This window comes from Chiloscyllium plagiosum, unplaced genomic scaffold, assembly GCF_037043375.1.
Source record: "Chiloscyllium plagiosum isolate Xiang-an unplaced genomic scaffold, Cpla_swu_hap1 HiC_scaffold_7, whole genome shotgun sequence".
Taxonomy (NCBI): domain Eukaryota; kingdom Metazoa; phylum Chordata; class Chondrichthyes; order Orectolobiformes; family Hemiscylliidae; genus Chiloscyllium; species Chiloscyllium plagiosum.
Genome location: NW_028270145.1, coordinates 79,163,841 through 79,185,156, shown reverse-complemented (window position 1 = coordinate 79,185,156; position 21,316 = coordinate 79,163,841). Strand labels below are relative to the sequence as shown.

Genomic DNA, 21,316 nt, shown 5'->3' with positions numbered 1-21,316 from the left:
AGCATTATCTTTTCTCACTGATACTGACAATTCTTCTTGTTTTGCAGGCTGCCTTGCTATCTGAACAATGTCAGTTAAAGATTTGTCGGTAAACTCAATGGATTGAACAGATCCTTCTTGTTCTTGATACAAGCTGTTCTGCTATAATGTGTATTTCTTCAATGCGAATTGGCTTTAACGTGATTGAAGAATTTAGATTGTTATTTATGCAATGCAAACGTGGCTATAATGCGATTCCAGTCAAGAGTGTGGTGCTGGAAAAGCACCATAATCAGGAAGGGCTTATGCCCCAAATATCGATTCTCCTGCTCCTTGGATGCTGCCTGACCTGCTGTGCTTTTTGAGCACCACACCCTCGACTCTGATCTCCAGCATCTGCAGTCCTCACTTTCTCCTATAATGCGATTCCAGCCCCATTAGTTGAAATGGCACTGCTATTGTGCGATATTCTTATAACCCAAGATCTCACGAGAACGGAACTATCACGTTATATCAGAACCGACTGTGTTTGCTTCTACTGGCAATCTTTGCTCATTTTTCCATCTGAACTTTCTTCAGTAGTGATTAAAATGGAAACATTTCCACCAGTTCTGAAAAGTCACATATTCCTCCTGTTCACAGAATGTGGTATTCTTTATGCCAACATAGGTAATATCAATAGATTCTTCCTTCCCCATAAGTCTGAAATGCACAATTAAATCTTCACATGGCTGTTGTTTCACTGGCTGATCAGCAACAGTTTGCTTCTGAACTAATTATTCTATTGAAACTGATCAAACTCAAGCTTCTATTACAAAATCATGGGGGTTGGTTAGCTGAGCTGCAATGCAAATTGTCGCCATGCCGACTGAGGTCACTATGACTGGCCGTCCTTGCCTGAGCTTTGGTAACCCTCAGGTTAAACCACCAACCGCTGTCTCTATCTCTGTCTCTGTCTAATGGGATAGTGGTACTGTGATGACTTTACTGTATTTTACTTTTTACTGCAAGGATATTGAGTTTAAGACACACTTGAAGGCTCAAAAATGAGAAGTATTAATTGTGAATAACATATATTTTCAACTCTCTTACGCTCCTTACATTGTCAAGTCATTTGTGGCATACTTTTATTCCTGGAGAATGTAGTCTCATCTCAGTAAGCTACAACTTCTGTTTCTTCAGCTATGGTATTGATCTGCTGGACCAATGACACTTGTCCATACGCTTGTAACAGCATCAGATTGGGTGGAACCAAATGCACTGTCCAACACTAACCCTTTGAAAACCATAGCTTTATACAACTCTACTGAGTGTCAGATCTAGATATTTTTTTCAGTTTTGACCTGAAAGTTAGTCCAACCTTATAGAAATGTGCCAATTTTTGCAAATTTGTTTGTGATAGTGTTTATATCCAGTAAATGTGGTTTTAATGCAGTCTAATCTAATTTTTTTACCTTATTAATATTGTCTGTAAGTTGCTTAAATTTCAATTGAGACAACTTGATAATTTTATTTTAAGTACTGTTTAAAAAAAGTGCAGGTGATTTGTCGGGCGTGAGATTAAAGACCGAAATAATTTTACCATGGAACTTTCTCAGCATGACCTTTGTATGTATCGAGTACATTCTGCTTCCCTGTCAAATTATTCAGTCTTTCAATCATTTTGATGTGTGACATTAACAATGTCTAAATATAAAATTGTTGCTACATTGCTCAGTAATGGTTTCCATGGAAAATGTCATGCTTTAAGGAACTTGCAGAATGGATAAAATGTATTTGCTTGCTGTAGCACATCAGATGAAGTGGTAACAGATTTTTAATCAATAGGACACCTTCTAACATATATCTGACATCTGACTGATCCATTATCCTAATCAGCCAACATTTATTACAAACAGGAGAATTCCTTGTTTTTCCAAGTCTTTCCAGATAAATAATTTTGACTTCTGGGTAATCCACTGCTAATTTATATATAATGCTTATTCTATTTAATTTAAAATAGCTTTCATGGGATTTATTTTGCTTAGTATTCAGTATTTTTTTTTACTATAAAATCATGTGCACACATTTAATAGTAATCTTAAATCTGTGTCCTGTGGTTCTTGACCCGTCTATCTTTTCCATATAAACCTTTCATGACTTTGAATGTTTCTATCAAATCTCCTCTCAACCAACTGAGCACATTGCTTACTAGTTGCTAGCTGCCGGTTTATTGAAGTGTTTATGGAATTGTTATGTTTTCAGAATTCTTCATGATATTGCCTTGCAATCAGCTATAGAATTACAAAACCAATGCCAATTTCTTCTGTGCAGCAAAGTGTCTGTAAGTACACCTCATGGAAATTGCATTCTCATTGCATGAGTTTTACCTGATAGAAATGGAGATGGTTGTGGCTGTTGGAGGACAGTCATTGCATTCTGTATGACACCTCCACAGGAGTTCGTCAGGGTAGTATCATTGGCCCAACCATCTTCAGCTGCGTCACTGACCTTCCATCCATCCTAAGGTCAGAAGTGGGGATGTTCACCACTGATTGCATAATGTTGAGCCCCATTTGCGATTCCTCAGATACCAAAGCAGTCTGTGTCCAAATGTAGCAAGACCTGGACAATAGACAGGCTCACATTGTAAGGTAGAAAGTAACATTTGCACAACTGAAATGTCAGGCAATGACAGTTTCAAACAAGAGGGAATCTAACCACAACTTTTTGACATTTAATGGCATTGTTGTTACTGATAGTAATATATAATGATATTTGCCATTACCATTATTGAAACCCTACCATAACTTCATGGTGGTTATCATTGACCAGAAACTAGACTAGCCATATAACTATACAGGCTACAAGAGCAGGTCAGAGGCTAGGAACGGTGCAGAAAGCAACTCACCTTCTGACTCCCAAAGCCTGTCCACTACCTACAAGTACAGCTCAATAAAACTTAATGCTTGACCATGATCCAGGACAATGCAGCCTACTTGATTGGAGCCATATCCACAAACATGCGCTACATCCACCACCATTGCTCAGTAGCAGCAGTGTGTACCATCAACAAGATGCACTACAGAAATTCACCAAAACTCATTATATAGCTTCTAAACCCAAAACCAATAATGTTTAGAAGGACGATGGTAACAGACATGTAGGAACACTACCACCTGCCAGTTCACTTCAAGACCACCATCCCTTGAGTGTCATTGTGTCAAAATCCTGAAGTTCCATCCCTAAGGCTATTGTGAGCCTACTGTGCCAAATAGACTGCACCTTGTCAAGAGTAACTCAGGATGGACAACAAATGCCGGCCAACACCACACACATCCCATGAGTGAATTTAAGAATAGATGATTTGGAGAGAACAATTTTGGGCTTGAAAGGGTAAATTTAATTCAGACTACAATTTCCAGCAGTCCAGTTGAAGTCAAGGGCCCCAGGTACATGGGACCACAAGCTCCTCTCCAAACCACTCACCATCTTGACTTGAGCGAGGGTTTTAGGATGGCGTGATTTCTCTTCCCATCCAAAGATTGGCACTGGTACTGTTTCAGTGAGCATTAATTACTGGATTCTGTCCATCACTTGAGTTGAGATCTGCCAGCCAATTGCATTGGTCAGAGCCTCTCTATCTCCTGCAAGACCTGAAGCTGTTGTGAACAGGACACAGTAGAAAATCCAGGATCAAGAAGGTATGGAAGGGAATGGGGTTAACACCGAGGGAATTTGGTGTTAGGGGGAGACATGTGGGAGTATTGCTGTAGAGACTGATTTCAGGTCACTGGATGTGTGTATGTGTATGTGTGTGTGTGTAGGATAAGGGGAGGGGGTGGTTCTGTTGTAACTTTGAAAAATGGCAGTTGATCAATGTACTTCCCCACCCAAGGCCTGAGTATGGTCCTTTTCCAAGCTTTCCCTCACCTCTGAACACCACCTCACCTCCCACCAGCCTGACAATTGAAGCTTGGTGGGAAACAGCCATTTGATAGTTACAAATTGGCCATTTAAAAGCCTCTGTTGGAGAAAAGGCAGGCAGGTCCACTTAACTGTGACATGACCCACCATACATTTGAGAGGTCAGGGCTGGTACAAGCTCAATGTGAGGTAATCTGAGGAACTTTATAGGTCGACCTTCAAACATACCCCCAACCCACTTCCAAATGCATCAATGGGGTATTATCAAATTCAACCTTGGAACTATACCATTAATCCTTCACTGACACTGGATCATAATCTTGGAACTCCTTTTCTAACAACGCTATGTACCTATATTGCATAGACTGCAATAGTTTAAGACAGTGGCTTACCACAACCATCCCAGATATAGTAAGTGATGGGCAACCTGCCATTGACACATATATTCTATGAAAGAATGAAAAGAAAAAAAGGATAAATTTTAGAAGTCAAATATTTAAAAGAATTACAGTAATATTCTACCCGTAAATGGTTAGCCCTTCATTACAGTGAAGGGCTAAAATTATTACCCCAGTAACTTTCATTTCTAATATATTGATAATTATTGAGTTTGCCCTTTCGATAACATATTATTGAGTAGTTAAGCAAATAAGTAGTTTGAGTATTATTAAAACTTTAATTACTGTTGAAAAATTGTTAGGCTATGTCGAGTCTGCTTAAATATCACTTGAGCTTTCATTTATTTATGCTATTGCCTGAAGCCTGGAGAAATCTTCTGCTGAAATCAGACCTACTATTACCTCTAGGGAAAGCAAAAGGTAAGTTAAATGTCACAGTAGGTGCTTGCCCAATAGAAAGCATATTGCGGCAAGACCTCTGAAAGTCAGTTCTTATGTTCCTTTTGAGACATCAGGATATTTATAGTTGAAGATTGCAGAGTAATATAGAATTGTATTTCTTTCGTGACAATTGGATTTAATGTTACTTTGGAATTTTTTGTTAGATAGAGAATGGAAGCAAAAATGCTGCTTTGAGAATAATTGATAATCTAGTGTGCGGACTGTGCTTACACTGTGAAGTGTAAAATATGGCTCAAGTTTCTGCTCCAGTTCTTGACATAGACAGACACAGATTTTCTCCCGAGACTGTGCCCTTGCATTAAAAAATATTCTTTGATACTTTTAAGAATGGTAACCTCCTACAATTTGATTAATAAATATGCAAATAGATTTATCATAAACTAAGTCTTTCTAATAAGTGTATCTCGTCCACCATCTGAGTGCAGCCTGATTTTAAACTGAAAATGACTTCCAAAAATAATAGATAACTTTATTTTGGTTTCATTAGTGTATGATATCTGTAAAATACTTGTTAATTTTATTTTCAAAGTCTTTATTCATATCATTATACTAAAATGGCTTAATTTTAAGAGACTCCCCAAGGCACATTTACAAAAACCTGCCATGGTGAGATTTTCAGACTGGGCCTTGGCTATTTTGTTTTGCAGCTGGGTTAGCTTCTTTTGCAATGTTTTTCAAACCAGTGCAAAACACTGTGGGAACTTGATTTTTTTTTAGATTTCCTACAGTGTGGAAACAGGCCCTTCGGCCCAACAAGGCTGCACTGACCCTCCAAAGAACAACCCACCCAGACCATTCCCCTACATTTACCCCTGACTAATGCAGCTATGCCTGCATTAGCACGGCCAGTTCACCTAACCTACACATCTTTGGACTGTGGGAGGAAGCTGGAGCACCTGGAGGAAATCCACGCAGACATGGGGCAAATGTGCAAACTCCACGCAGACAGTTGCCCAAGGCTAGAATTGAACCTGGGTCCCTGGTGCTGTGAGGCAACAGTGCTAACCACTGAGCCACTGTGCCGCCCCTGTATGCACTGTATGTAACTTGAGCTGGAAATACCTCAATCATTTGTGCTGGTTTATCTAAGTTTGGGCAAATTTCATTGACGAAGCCAACAGAACCAGACAGAGATACTGCACATGAACTTCAAAAGTAGCAATAATTTTGATATGTGCATATCTTTATATGTTGCAAAAAATGATCTGGTAGAATATTACAAGTTGATTTTCTTTTTCAAATTTGCATTATTCATTTGTGTGCAAGTTTGTAATGTTTTTTGCTGAAATTCATTTCTTGATAAGATTGAAGGTGTCAATAAGTTTTAGTTTTAAATATCTGTATCTCTCTCGGGAAAAGGAAGTCTAATGGTATTGAGGAGATCTACAGTTTTAAGGTCCTGGGAAAGAAAAGTTTGGAGCAGGAGACACTTAAGTAACGATTTTCAGTAAGTTTACACGTTTTGAGAAGGAATGATAGGATCACTATATCTTGGACTTCAAAATGAACATGTGAGAAAAATTCAGATATGCTTGATTGCGGTAGCAATATTAAAAAAGAAAATGGCAAAAAACATTGTGATGAAAGGAGGTTTAAGTTTAGATAGACGTAAAGAAAAAACATATTTTGCACTTATTACTTCTTTATAGAAATTTAGTGGTATAGAGATGTACAGCATGGAAACAGACCCTTTGGTCCTACCTGTCCATGCCGACCAGATATCCCGACCCAATCTAGTCCCACTTGCCAGCACCCATCCCATATCATCCCAAACCCTTCCTATTCATATGCCCATTCAGGTGCATTTTAAATGTTGCAATTGTATCAGCCTCCACCACTTCCTCTGGCTGCTCATTCCATACACATACCACCCTCTATTGAAAAAGCTGTACCTTAGGCCTTTTTTATATCTTTCCCCTATCACTCTAAACCCTCTAAATGTCTTCTAATTCTGGACTCTCCCACCCCAGGGAAAAGACTTTGTCTATTTATCCTGTCCATGCCCCTCATGATTTTATAAATCTCTATAAGGACACACATCAGCCTCTGATTAGATTAGATTAGATTACATTACATTACATTACAGTGTGGAAACAGGCCCTTCGGCCCAACAAGTCCACACCGACCCGCCGAAGCGCAACCCACCCATACCCCTACATTTACCCCTTACCTAACACTACGGGCAATTTAGCATAGCCAATTCACCTTACCTGCACATATTTGGATTGTGGGAGGAAACCGGAGCACCCGGAGGAAACCCACGCAGACACGGGGAGAACGTGCAAACTCCACACAGACAGTCGCCCGAGGCGGGAATTGAACCCGGGTCTCTGGCGCTGTGAGGCAGCAGTGCTAACCACTGTGCCACCGTGATGCTCCAGGGAAAACAGCCCCAGCTATTCAACCTCTCCCTATAGCTCAAATCCTCCAACCCTGGTAACATCCTTATAAATCTTTTCTGAATCCTTTAGCAATCTGACTGAGACAGAACAATATTCAAAGGTCAAATAAGATTGACCGCAGATGATTGCACCAGTTGTAACTTCTCAGACATTGAAGATGTCATGTTAAAATGTAACAAGATTTTGAGAATGTCCAGTCTTAGGCTGACAAGTGGTAAGTAACATTTATGGCACACAAATGTAGGGCAATGACCAAGGCATCATTCTTGTAAACCTATGTAGTGTTCCCTCCAAGGCCAATATATTGTTTCAAAGGTCCCCCAGTATTATAACTAACTATTGTATGCAAACAGATGGGTTGATTTCTGGGTATGTGATTTTAAAGGTAAAAATACTTCCACCAGAATTGTTTTCAGTCTAAGTGAATGGTACAGTTATAAAAATTTGCCTCTTTGGTAGACAAGTGGGCAGCACAGTGGCACAGTGGTTAGCACTGCTGCCTCACAGCGCCAGAGACCTGGGTTCAATTCCCACCTCAGGCGACTGTCTGTGTGGAGTTTGCACATTCTCCCCGTGTCTGTGTGGGTTTCCTTCAGGTGCTCCGGTTTCCTCCCACAATCCAAAAATGTGCAGGTTAGGTGAATTGGCCATGCTAAATTGCCCGTAGTGTTAGGTGTAGGGGAATGTGTTTGGGTGGGTGCGCTTCGGCGGGTCGGTGTGGACTTGTTGGGTCGAAGGGCCTGTTTCCACACTATACGTAATCTAATATTTGTGTCCCCAATGTATGCAGTGCTAGGGAAAATAAAAAAAAGCCCACCAGAAATGCATAATTTCTGACTTGCCTGTATGTTGTGAAGTATTTGAGTAGTATTTTTCAAGAGAAATTTTCAAGATTAGAGTAAAGCTTTTGTTTGCAATTTGTGATTTAGATTGCCTATTGCCATGACAACTGGTGTTACAGTCTCCATACACACTGACAACTTTGAAGAGATTTAAGATTCCAGTTATGACCTAAGAGAGTGACAGGGCAAGGTTTAATGCTTTAAAACCTTCCCTGTAACAAATGTCAAAAAAACCATGATTGACTAAAATCTATTACCTTTTATTCTTATATATTATAGAAAATAGAAGAATATCTGTCTTATAGCTATTCTTCTCTAGATGGATAAATATAGTCCCATGTGTCAGCATTTGCCCAATATCCCTCTAAGCCCTTCCTATTCATGTACCCATCTCAATGCTGTAATTGTACCAGCCCCCACTATTTTGTCTGGCAGCTCATTCCATACACGCATGTGAATTCCCCTTCCCCTGTGCCTGACTAGTTTAAATCCTTCTGGGTGTCTGGAACGCAGCACTTTACATTTGACTTTACAATAAAAAAAATCTAGGATCTGGGCTACCTTCTTAAAATGTTTTGAGAGTGTCTGGTCTGGTCCATAACAGATGTGATAATCAACAGACAGCCTTTTTTTGTGATATTGAATAAGGGAAATATTGGCGAGTACACTTGGGGTTGATTCACTTGCTCTTTAAAATTGTGCCATGGATCTTTTACATTCAATCAAACAGGCTGGTGCAACCTTTTTTTTAACATCTTTTATGAATTAAGGCACCTCTGCCAGTGCAGCATTCCTTCAGTACTACCATAACGTCAACTATGATTGTTGTACTCAAACCCTGTATTATGATTTGTTGAGAGTGTTACCAAGTATTTTCATGCATAAATTACCTTGTCTTCTATAAGGTGGGGAATGTGAGTTTGGAATGTCCTGCTGAAGGTTGCTACTGTATATTTATAGAAAGTATACTCTGCTGCAATTGTGACCATGAATGGAGTGAATGTTTAAGATGATGAGTGGAGTGTTGATCAAGCATGCAGCTTTATCCTTGCTGGTCTTGAGCTTCTTGAGTGTTGTTGGAGCTGCACTTATTGTGGAAAGTGGATGGTATTGCATCTTGCTCCTGCTTGTGCCTTATAGCTGATTATCAAGTTAGGACTTAAGTTATTTGCTGCAGAATTCCCAAACTCTGAGCTATTCTTGGACTGAGTTATTCTTGGAGTGACAATATTTATCTGGCTGGTCTGGTTAAATCTGTAGTCAATGATAACCCTGACCCTGTTGATAGTTGAGAATTCAATGATGGCAGAGCCATTAAAAATTAAGATGAGAAGGTTAGATTCACCCTTGTTTGAGATGATCATTGCCTGGCATATGTGTGACATGAAAGTTTCTTGCCACTTATATGCCCAGCCTTCATTGTTGTCCAGGTTTTGCAGCATATTGTCACAGACTGCTTTATTACCTGAGGGTGTATTGTTTTTGTATCTATCGGAGGAGCTGAGACTAATACAAAATGCTACGCACTCATAGAGCTATTGAGATGTACAGCACGGAAGCAGATTCTTCATCCAACTCATCCATACTGATCAGATATCCCAACCCAATCAAGTCCCTCCTGCCAGCACCTGACCCATATCCCTCCAAACCCTTCCTATTCATATACGCATCTAAATGCCTTTTAAATATTGCAATTGTACTAGCCTCCATCACTTCCTCTGGCAGCCCATTCCATACACATACCACCCTCTGTGTGAAAAAGTTGCCCCTTAGGTCTCTTTTTTATCTTTCCCCTCTCACCCTTAACCTACGCCGTCTATTTCTTGATTCCCCTACCCCAGGGAAGAGACTTTGTCTATTTATCCTCTTTTTTATAAACCTCTATAAGATCACCCCTCAGCCTCCGACGCTCCAGGGAAAACAGCCCCAGCCTATTCAACCTCTCCCTATAGCTCAAAACCTCCAATCTTGGCAACATCCTTGTAAATCTTTTCTGAACCCTTTCAAGTTTCACAACATCCTTCCAACAGGAAGGAGACCAGAATTGTACGCAACATTCCAGAAGTGGCCTAACCAATGTCCTGTACAGCCACAACATGACCTCCTAACTCCTGTACTCAATACTCTGACCAATAAAGAAAAGCATACCAAACCGCCACCTTCACTATCCTATCTACCTGCGACTCCACTTTCAAGGAGCTATGGACCTACACTCCAAGGTCTCTTTGTTCAGCAACACTCCCTGAGACCTTACCATTAAACGTATAAGTCCTGCTAAGATTTGTTTTCCAAAAATGCAGCAGCTCGCATTTATCTAAATTAAACTCCATCCGCCACCTCTCAGTCCATTGGCCCAACTGATCAAGATCCCGTTGTAATCTGAGGTAACCTTCTTCGCTATGCACTACATCTCCAATTTTGGTGTCATCTGCAAACTTACTAACTATACCTCTTATGCTCGCATCCAAATCATTTATATGAATGAGGAAAAGTAGTTGACCAATACCGATCCTTGTAGCACTCCACTGGTAACACATCTCCAGTCTGAAAAACATCCCTCCACCACCACCACGCTTTGTCTTCTACCATTAAGCCAGTTCTGTATCCAAATGGCTAGTTCTCTCTATATTCCAGGAGATCTAACCTTGCGAACCAGTCTCCCATGGGGAACCTTGTTGAACGCCTTACTTAAGTCCATATAGATCATGCCCACTGCTCTGCCCTCATCAATCTTCTTTGTTACTTCTTCAAAAAACTCAATCAAGTTTGTGAGATATGATTTCCCACGCACAAAGCCATGTTGACTATCCCTAATCAGTCCTTGCCTTTCCAAATACAGTCCCTCAGCACTCCCTCCAACAACTTGCCCACCACCGACACCAGGCTCACTGGTCTATAGTTCCCTGGCTGTCCTTACCACCCTTCTTCAACAGTGGCACCACGTTAGCCAACTTCCAGTCTTCTGGCATCTCACCTGTGACTATCGATGATACAAATATTTCAGCAAGGGGCCCAGCAATCACTTCCTTAGCTCCCACAGAGTTCTATGGTACACCTGATCAGGTCCTGGGGATTTATCCAATTTTATGTGTTTCAAGTCATCCAGCACTTCCTCCTCTGTAATCAATCATCAGTGGAAATCCCTATTTCTGACTCTACAATGGAATGAAGACCATTAATGAAGCAGATGAAAATGTTTGGCCCAAGATGATTAATCTGAAAAATTCCTGCAGTCAAGTCCAGGGCTGAGATTATTTGTCTCCATTGCCACAAATATCTTTCTTTGTGTAATGTATGACTTCAACCTGTGAAATGTTTCATGACCTCTCTCCTCCCCAATTTCCATTGATTCCAGTTTTTCCACGTTTCCTTGATGCCAGTGACCATTCATGCCACTTTGATAACAGTAGCACTCATTCTCAGCTTACTTTTGCTGTTCAGCTCTTTCATCCATCTTTGGAGCAAGGTTGTAATGAGTTCAGTGACACTGTGCATCAGTGAGTAGGTTATTGCTGTGAAAGTGCTGTTCTGATCTTCAATTTCTAGATCCTCATAATTGGTGCCAAGTATGCAATGATGTTCCATTCATGTTAATTTGCCCTCTCTCACTTTGACATAGAAAGTCACAAAAAATGTTGATTTTTTATGATGTTTCCATGAACTCTTAGTTAATACAGAGTATGATAAAGGCCATTAAAAGACTAGGGAAAATTATTATAAGCTGACTGTTTAAGCCAGATTGTGCACAAAGACTTGAGTACCAAGTTGGCAAACATCAAGACTCAAAAAATAGCCCCTATTTGCCTATCAATTTCCCCCAGCATGGCAAGGTGCATAAATGGAACATATTCTGAACAATATCAATTTATGTTTCTCCCTTAGCAATATCATCTGAAAGCACAGCACAGGTGATCAGATCTAGCTCTATCTCACCACAACATCTCTAGATCAATCACTGTCTCTATTGTGCCAGACTGTTTATTGAAAGTCCAATACTGGATGGGCAGAAATTCTTTCAAATAACTGTTAAGAAGAAAAAGCCATTGTTCTCAGTCCCTGCTACAGACTCCATTCCTTAGTCATTGATTCCATCTTGTGTCCCAACAACTGTCTGAGGCTGAACCGGACTGGTGTCATTTTTGATCCAGACATGAGGATTTGACCAAATGTTTGTGTCATTACTGGTACTGCCAATTTCCAGTTTAGTAACATCACCAAATTCTGATCCTGCCTCAGCTCATCTGTTTTGCAAACCTTCATCCATGCTTTAGTTACCTCTTTACAGAATGATTCCAACACACACCTGACAGTTCTCCCATGTTCCATGTTTAGTAAGCTTGAAGTAATTCAAAATTCTGCTGCTATGTCTTACTCAAAATAAATCCCATTAACTTGTCAACTCTATGCTCTATATTGCACCTGTGTAAGCAATAGCTCAGTTTTAAAATTTTCATGCTTGTTTTTAAATCCCTCCATGATCTCACATCTTCCTATTTCCTTCAGCCCTACAATCTTTTAAGATTTCTGCACATATCCTTCATCTTACTTTCTGGATTTTTTTCCTTAAACCCCTCAGCTTCTTTACCTTGCTTCCTTCCTTTAAGACACTCCTTAAAAATAGGAATAAAAACAGAAAATTCTGAATATACTCGTGTAAAAGTTGAATTTTTTAGACTTTTTTTTAAGGTTAAATTTATGAAGTCAACAATTACGTGGATACTACTTTTGATGGGCTGAAATTCATGCTACAGTCCAAAATACCATATCATTAGCAGAATCCCAACTGATCTTGAAATGAATGAAGAAAGAAAACACAATGATTCACGATAATATGACTGTACTCCATGAGTGCTACAGGGGAACGGAGCTCAGCTGAACTGCACACAAAGGGAGGTTGTCACCTGACTCTGACCTGATGTGTCTTAAACTTTTGCACCAAATTGGTGTGAATTGTACATGAAAACACAGAACAACATGATAAAGAAAATTCATTTCCTCATTGTAACGTTTATGTACAGGATAATACCTTGACTCACAAATGTTGATCTGTTACCTGTGAAGAACTGGGGTCGATTGTTACACGAGATGTATGAAAAATTCCAGATTTTTTGGTGAAAAATAGGGGGTCGACCTTTACACGAGGTTGACATTTACTCGAGTATATACGGTATCTATGGCAGATCATGCATCTCTTGTGGAAAGAGAAGAAGAGTTAATGTTTCAGGTTGATGACCTTTCATCAGAATGATTTGCTCCTGGAAAATGTTGAAGGTATAATAGAATTTTAAATAAATGGTTTGGCACGGAAAGGAGGATGGACGAAAGAAATAAAAGGGAAGATCAGTGAAAGGGCAGAAGTCAAGAGAAATTTAATGAATGTTCAAGATAAGCCTCATGTTCAAAGCAAATGAGATGTCAAGGGACAAAAAAAGCTCCAAAGTGTGGATCCAAAGGAAGTGTAAATGCAAATCACAGAATCATCATGAATCATCTATCTAAAAGGACTGAAATTGTCTAATTCAGTGCTGAGTCCAGAGGCTGTAAAATGTTAAATTGGAAGATAGTATTGGTCTTCAACCTTGCATTGAGTTTCATTTAGAATCAAAAATGTGGGTGGATGACAGCAGACCCAATCCAGGAAATACCCCCAAAATAACCTTTCCTTTTCCCGGTGGTCATTTGACTAGTGTGAGGTGTGCATTGAAGAGTTCAATAAAACCTAACATATTGATCAGAATTTTCTCATTTTCCTTCTGTGGCTCAGTTTCAATTTTGTTTGACAATTCTCTTGTCAAATGGTTGAGGCGTGCCTGAAAGGTGTTATTTAATTAAAGCAGTTGTTCCATAGGATATTTAACCATAGACTTTATTGAAATATCTTTAGATGTCAAAAAGAAACTTCTCAGCAAATTCCCTTGTTTGAACAAGTTATGTAGTTGATTTGTAAGATGTAAGTGTGCAGAGCCCATAGACAGTGCTGGCAATGTGGAATAGTCTTGTTTCATGCCTTGTTGTGTTCTTAAGTGGGAATTAGTGAATAGAATAAAAACAAAGATGTGTTTTTCTCAGCATAAATGTTAAATATTGATCTTCAGTTCCTTCTGTGAAGTCTGTTTAGAATTAGATTAGAGCAGAGCTTTCCATTAGATCCAAAGGATACACACAATCTATTCTTCTTGAGTGCCTTATTTGAAATGTATTACAAAAATACATTTATAAATATTTTAATGTTTTCTGTACTAAAAGCTTTTGTCCCTGTCTAGTGGAAAATATTTGTTCACAGGTCATAGGTTCCACTCGCCCTTGGCATCAGCCCTACAGACCTGACTCTCCCCACCCTACTGTCTCCCAACACCCTGCTGTCCAACCCCCCCCAGGATCCAACATCTTCCACAGGACCAGATACCCTTCTCCCCTTCCTGCCCCTGTATCTGTTATACAGCCTCTCATCTGCCACCAGACTCGACACACTCCCCACTGACATTCCCATCATCCCCACTGGGACCCCTTTCTTCCTCTCTTCCCTCCAACATCCTCTGTCCACCCTCACCCAACACCAACCAATTGGCCTGAATGCCCATCTTCCCTGCCAGATCCGATATCTGGTACACCTCTGATCCTACCAATCTACCACTGAACCTAACTAGCACCCTGGCACTCTGCCACCTGGCATTGTTTCATCCTACCAACTTGACACCTTAAGCCCAAACCTAACTTAAATATCTTTACACAGTAGCTCTTCATGCTGGTGAATATGTAAATCACAGAATACGGCAACTATTGCCATGAGAAAAGGGCATGATTCAAATTTCCCTGACTGTACTGCACTTTGAGGGAACTGTTAAATTTCAGATATGCTGCACCTCTCAAGAGAAGCCATAATCCAAATTTCCTACCAGAAAATTAATGGAAAATATTCGGAGCAATGTGGCAATCTCATTGTGATTGCCTTTCCTTGAAATCCATCCCAATGATATTTTAATGTACTAAACACAACGTTCTTTGTTTCACTTCTTTAGTTGTAACTTCAGTGTTAAATCTCCTGATTTAGCTTTGAGTATTCATTTTTTACTCAAACTGAATTTGCCCTGCAACCATCAGTATAGACGATGCTGTATTTTACTGCATGAAGATTTCATTTTTGTAAATATATTTTAATATTAATTTGCCATATATCCTGAGAAAAACATCAGTGTAGATAAAGAATTTGAATCCAAGTCCACTCACCCATTTTACATTTTTACTTGCATCTCTTCGGTATGATGCTGGAAATTGCTTACTGTGTCATTTATATCACAGAAGGGGCATGCACCGTTGTGGATTCAGACATGCATGCAGTAAAGACTGGGCCAACCTCAAATATTCACACTGTACACTCTATATTCAAAGCCTCTCTGCTTCCTTTGCTTGACCGATGTTGATATCTGGATGTTGAGATTAAAAGTTGAAAAATGCAAGCCTTCAACCCTTTTTATCCAACTGTTGACATAATTCTGTAACTTGATTGACTAGGTGTGTATATATTGGAGAAATACTAAAGAAAGGGTCATCCAAATGCTGCATTGCAGGGAAGCTTGCAAACATGATGAGAAGGCCATAGAGATTGATTTATTGCACATGCAACTCACTAGCTGCCAACAGGACATCCTGAGCAGCAACTCCAACAATTAACTTCATATATATTAGCTTATGGAGGAACTTTCCTCTCAAGGATTGATCTTAAGCCATCAGCAACATTGGTCCTTTTGAAGACCAGTATTAATAGACAAAAGACAGCACTCTTCAATATAGTCAGTTTGTCTCCGGATGTGAATGAATTAACTTAGTAGTAGAATGTATAACTCCTCAATTGTTTTTACACACTTGTTTCAACCCTAAATATTGAATAATGAAAAGACAGAACAAGAATATGCAGAGTAAATAACACACATCTGAAATGGAGGAGCAAATTACTGCAGATGTTGGAATCTATACTGAAAACAAAAAATGCTGGAGATCACAACAGGTAAGGCAGCATCCATGGAGAGAAAGAAAGCTAACGTTGAAGAGTCATCTAGACATGAAACATTAGCTTGCTTTCTCTCCATGGATGCTGCCTGACCATCTGAAATGGATTTGTTACTTGGCTGTTCATCATCATCCATAGTTGGAAAGATGCCATATTTTGCACCTTGGACCAGATAAAACAAAATGTGTTATTTACTCTGTGTATTCTTGTTCTGTCTTTTCATTACTCAATATTTAGGGTTGAAACAAGTGTGTAAAAACAATTGAGGAGCTATACATTCTACTACTAAGTTAATTCATTCACATCCGGAGACAAACTGACTATATTGAAGAGTGCTGTCTTTTGTCTATTAATACTGGTATTCCAAAGCATTTCAACTTCCTCCAGGCCAAAGCACTTTTGACAGCTGCTGGCTTTGTTCTGCAAGTGAGCATCAATAGACATGTTTGTGGTCAGGTGATTTGAGTCTGCCAGTAATCTGGAATTTGCTGAAATTGCAGATACATTTTAAAAATGTCTTCTTGTGTCATCAACAGCTATATTTAATTTTCTTTGTTACTGGTTGACATCAAAGGGCAGCAATCTGTCAGCTCAAAAGCCCCTCTAGGGCCATGAAGAGAGAAGATAGAAGAATGTTGACACAAAGAGACATTAGTTTGGATCTAATATTAAGAGTGTTGGTGAAGAGTGGCATGTCTTTAATATTTTCTGTATTAAAAGATTAATAGTCTCCTCCTGTAAATTGTATGAATTTCCAGAAAATTTCCAGCCTTGCTGCTGCTACTTTAATAAAAAGTTTCACTAATTTATAGTCAGAACCAATGTGTGATGAAGTGTTTACCATTTTCTGAGGTCTTGGATATCATGAGAACCTGTAACATCATCAGTAAGTGGAATACACACAGTCAGGGTTTCTCTATAACTCCTGTGAATACCAGATCATTAATTTATCAAACACAGTTTAATAGGGTCTGAGAACTCATTTTGGGTGAACATGAGAAACATTTTTCAGGAAGGAACTAACATTATATTTATTATTAATGCAATAGAACGATATAGCACAGGAACAGAGTGTTCGGTCGACATGTCTGTGACAACCAAGATGCTATTCTAAACTAATCCAACTGCTTGCAAATGGTCCATATCCCTTTATTCTTTGTCTGTTTATGTGTCTTTCTAAATACCTCTTAAATGGTGCTATCATTTCTGCTTTTACTACCTCCCCTGGCAGCGCATTCTAGGCACCTACTACCCTCTGTGTGAGAAACTTTCCTTGCACATCTTCTTTAAACTTTCCCCCTCTCACATCAAACCTCTGCCCCATATTATGTGATATTTTCACCCTGGGAAGGAGAGCCTGATTATCCACCCTATCCATGCCCCTCATAATTTTAAATACTTCTAACAGGTCACCCCTCAACCTTCAATGTTTGTCCAAACTCTCCTGACAGTTAATACACTTCAATCCAGGCAACATCCTGGTAAACCTTTCTGTGTCACCTCCAAATCCTCTACATCCTTCCTATAGTGAAGCGATCAAAACTGTGCACAGAACTGTGGCCTGACCAACATCTTATATAGCTGCACCATGATATTGCCAACTTTATACTCAATGTCCTGACCAATGAAGGCAGCCATGCCCATATGCCTACTTTACCAACTTATCCACTTGTGTTGTCACTTACAGGGAGGTATGGATTGGACCCTAAGATCCCTCTGGATTACAAAGAATCCATCTATTAAAAGTATACTTTAACTCTTGAATTTGACCTCCCAAAATACATCACCTCACACTTGTCTGAATTAAATTCCATCTGCCTTCCTTACTATCCACAATGCTGCCAATTTTCATGTCATCTCAAACTTACTGATCAGAGCATTGACATTTACATCCAAGTCATATTTATATAAAATAATAGAGGTCCGAGAAATAATCCTTGTGGAACACAACTGGTCACAGCAACACCCTTCCAAAACGACCCTCTATCTTTTTAAGATATTCAACACCTCCTTCTTCTTAGTGTCAACATGCCTTAGAGTACCAACAAACCCCTTTTTAAACTTACCACCATCTATGTCTTTCTCCTTGGTGAATACTGATGTGAAGTACACATTAAGGACCTCACCTACTTGCTCTGGCACCATATGTAAATTTTCTTCTTTGCCTTTGAGTGGATCTACCCTTCTCTGAGTTACCCTCTTGCTTCTAATATACATTCATAATGCTTTGGGATTCTTTTAATTCTCCATGCCAAGGATATTTCATGGCCACTTCCTGCCCTCCTAACTTCTTTAATATTCTGTTTCCTTTATACCCATCAAGGGTCTTGTTTGATTTCTCGTTCCTGAACCTTACACATGCTTTCTTTTTTTGTTGAGGTTCCTGAAGCTTGCTAGCCTTACAGGAATGTGCTGTCCTGAACTTTGGTCAACTGGCTTTTAAAAGATTCCCACGTGTCAAATATGGATTTATTGTCAATTGGCTGCCCCCAATCCAAATATTCTAGTTCCTACCAAATACTGTTAAAATTAGCCTTCCCCCACTTCAGCACTTTTATCCAAGAATCAATCTTATTCTTTTCCATGACTAGTTTAAGAATTAGGAAATTATAGAGTTATAGAGTTATAGAGATGTACAGCGTGAAAACCGAGCCTTCGGTCCAACCCGTCCATGCCAACCAGATATCCCAACCCAATCTAGTCCCACCTGCCAGCACCCGGCCTATATCCCTCCAAACCCTTCCTATTCATATACTCATCCAAATACCTCTTAAATGTTGCAATTGTACCAGCCTCCACCACATCCTCTGGCAGCTCATTCCATATATGCACCACCCTCTGTGTGAAAAAGTTGCCCCGTAGGTCTCTTTTATATCTTTCCCCTCTCACCCTAAACCTATGCCCTCTAGTTCTGGACTCCCCGACCCCAGAGAAAAGACTTTGCCTATTTACCCTATCCATGCCCTTCATGATTTTATAAGGATGACAAGGTCATCCCTCAGCTTCCGACGCTCCAGGGAAAACATCACTAACCTGTTCAGCCCCTCCCTATAGCTCAAATCCTCCAATCCTGGCAACATCCTTGTAAATCTTTTTTGAACCCTTTCAAGTTTCACAACATAATTATCCACTTAGAAATTACCAAAGTAGCAACAATGTGATTGCGAACATATGGTAAATTTTAAATTGTCTGTTGCAAAAGTTAAATGAAAGAGTTAAAAATGCCAAGACAAATCAATAAATGATAAAATAATATAACCATAAAACTTCTACAGTTTGTTTTATAAAAAAGACTAACCTGGTTATGAACATGAAAATAGCTAGTTAACTGGACAGACTTTGTTTAAAATCTTATTTCGAGTTAATATCAAAAAAAGTTTTGAGAAATAGACAGCTTTAACATTAATTTTTGTGTCAACCTTTTCATGAGATGAGGGCATCGCAAGCATGTGTTTCCTATTATTGCCACTGCCCTTAAACTGAGTGGCTTGCTAGCTAGGCTAAGTCAGAGGGTAACTGTTCTCAAAATGCTCCCCCACTAAAATTTTGATCACCTGTCCAGGCTCATTCCCCAATACAAGGTCTCATATGGCTCCTTCACTCAATATATTATCTACATATTGTTTCAAGAATAGCTTCTGGATGCAACTAACACATCTTGTCCATCTAAGCCCCTGATACTAAGGAAGTGCCAATGAATATTTGGGAAATTAAAATCACTCACTACCACAATCCTGTTATTTTAAAATCTTTCCATGATCTGGGTGGTTCAGAACAAGCATGCTTCTGTTAGTGAGAAGGGCAAGGCTGGCAGGAGTAGGGAACATTGGATGACTAGAGATATTGAGGTTCTGGTCAAGGAAAAGATGGAGGCATATGTTAGGTATAGGCAACTTGGATCAAGTGAATCTCTTAAGGAGTATGGGAGTGTAGAAGTACATTTAGGAGGGAAATCAGGAGGGCAAAAAGGGGACATGAGATAGCTTTGGCAGAAAAGGTAAAGGAGAATCCAAAGAGATTCTATGAGTATATTAAAGGCAACGGAGTAATTTGGGAGAGAATAGGACTCCTTAAAGATCAACAAGGTCATCAATGTGTGTAGCCATAGGAGATGGGTGAGCTCCTAAACAAATATTTCTCATCAGTATCTATTACAGATAAGCTAGGGAAGATAGGGAACTCGGGAAATAAATAGTGATACTTTGAAAACAGTCCACATTACAGAAAGGACGTTCTAGAGGTCTTAAAACATGTAAGTGTTGATAAATCCCCAGGACCTGATCAAGTGTATCCTAGGACATTGTGGGAACCTAGGGATTGAATTACGAGGCCCTTAGTGGAAATATTATTATCATCGATAGCCAAGGATGAGATGCAGCAAGACTGAGGATGGCTAATGTTGTGCCATTATTTAAGAAAGGTTGCAAGGAAAAGCCAGGGAATTATAGACGGGTGGGCCTGATGTCAATGTTGGGTAATTTAATGGAGGGGATTCAGAGACAGGATCCACATGCATTTGGAAAGGTAAGGACTGATTAAGGATAATTAGCATGGCTTTGTGTGTGGGACGTTGTGTCTCACAAATTTGATGAAGATTTTTGAAGAAGTGACCAAGGAGACAGATGAAGGTGGATTACTTTAGCAAGGCCTTTGACAAGGATCCACATGGTAGACTGGTTAGTAAGGTTAGATCACATGGGATCCAAAGAGACCTAGCCAATTAAATACAAAATTGGTTGACAGTAGAAGACAGAGGTGGTGGTAAAGGGTTGTTGTTAGGACTTGAAGCCTGTGACCAGTGGTGTGCCGCAAAGATCGGTGCTGGGTCCACTGATAGTCACCATTTATGTAGAGTCAGTGAAGAACTTCACTGCAAGCTACTTTAAAATCATTAAGTCTGAATTTTCCAAATCAGGAGAAACTTCTTTATCTAAAGATTTGGAAGAATGTTGATCTTGCTACTATAGGGAAGTAATTGTAGTGATATACTTAAGGGGAGATGTGACAAAATTTGAGGGAGAAGGGAATAGGGAATAATGATGGTAGATTTAGACTAGGAAAGATAGGAGGTGGTTCAAGTATAGCAGAAACAGTAGAGTGGTTTACTATCCTGTTTTTGTGCTGTATACCTTATGTAATCCTGTATAAAATCGTTTTAGTTGATCTCACCTGACCACTTTGACAATCAGTTGTCAATGAAAGTTTCCACATCTGTTTACCTCTGGTCACCACTGTCTGCTCAAAATATCATAAATCCCAAAATGACAATCAAAATACAGTATCTGGAAAAAAATAAAAGCATGATCACAATATAGATTG

The 21,316-nt window shown here is 39.5% G+C and overlaps 1 protein-coding gene and 1 long non-coding RNA gene across 2 annotated transcripts in view; one reads left to right on the top strand and one right to left on the bottom strand.

The window, feature by feature from the left end:
- The window catches only part of LOC122551707 (transmembrane protein 163a), a 230,540-nt gene that overhangs the window by 114,962 nt on the left and 94,262 nt on the right, over window positions 1-21,316 (top strand). The gene's annotated exons all lie outside the window — the stretch shown is intronic.
- Window positions 2,470-21,221, bottom strand: LOC122551709 (uncharacterized). Its single transcript, XR_006312167.2, has 3 exons — window positions 21,167-21,221; window positions 4,278-4,332; window positions 2,470-2,583 (listed from the first exon to the last, which is right to left on the bottom strand). It is a non-coding gene; the product is annotated as an uncharacterized LOC122551709 (long non-coding RNA).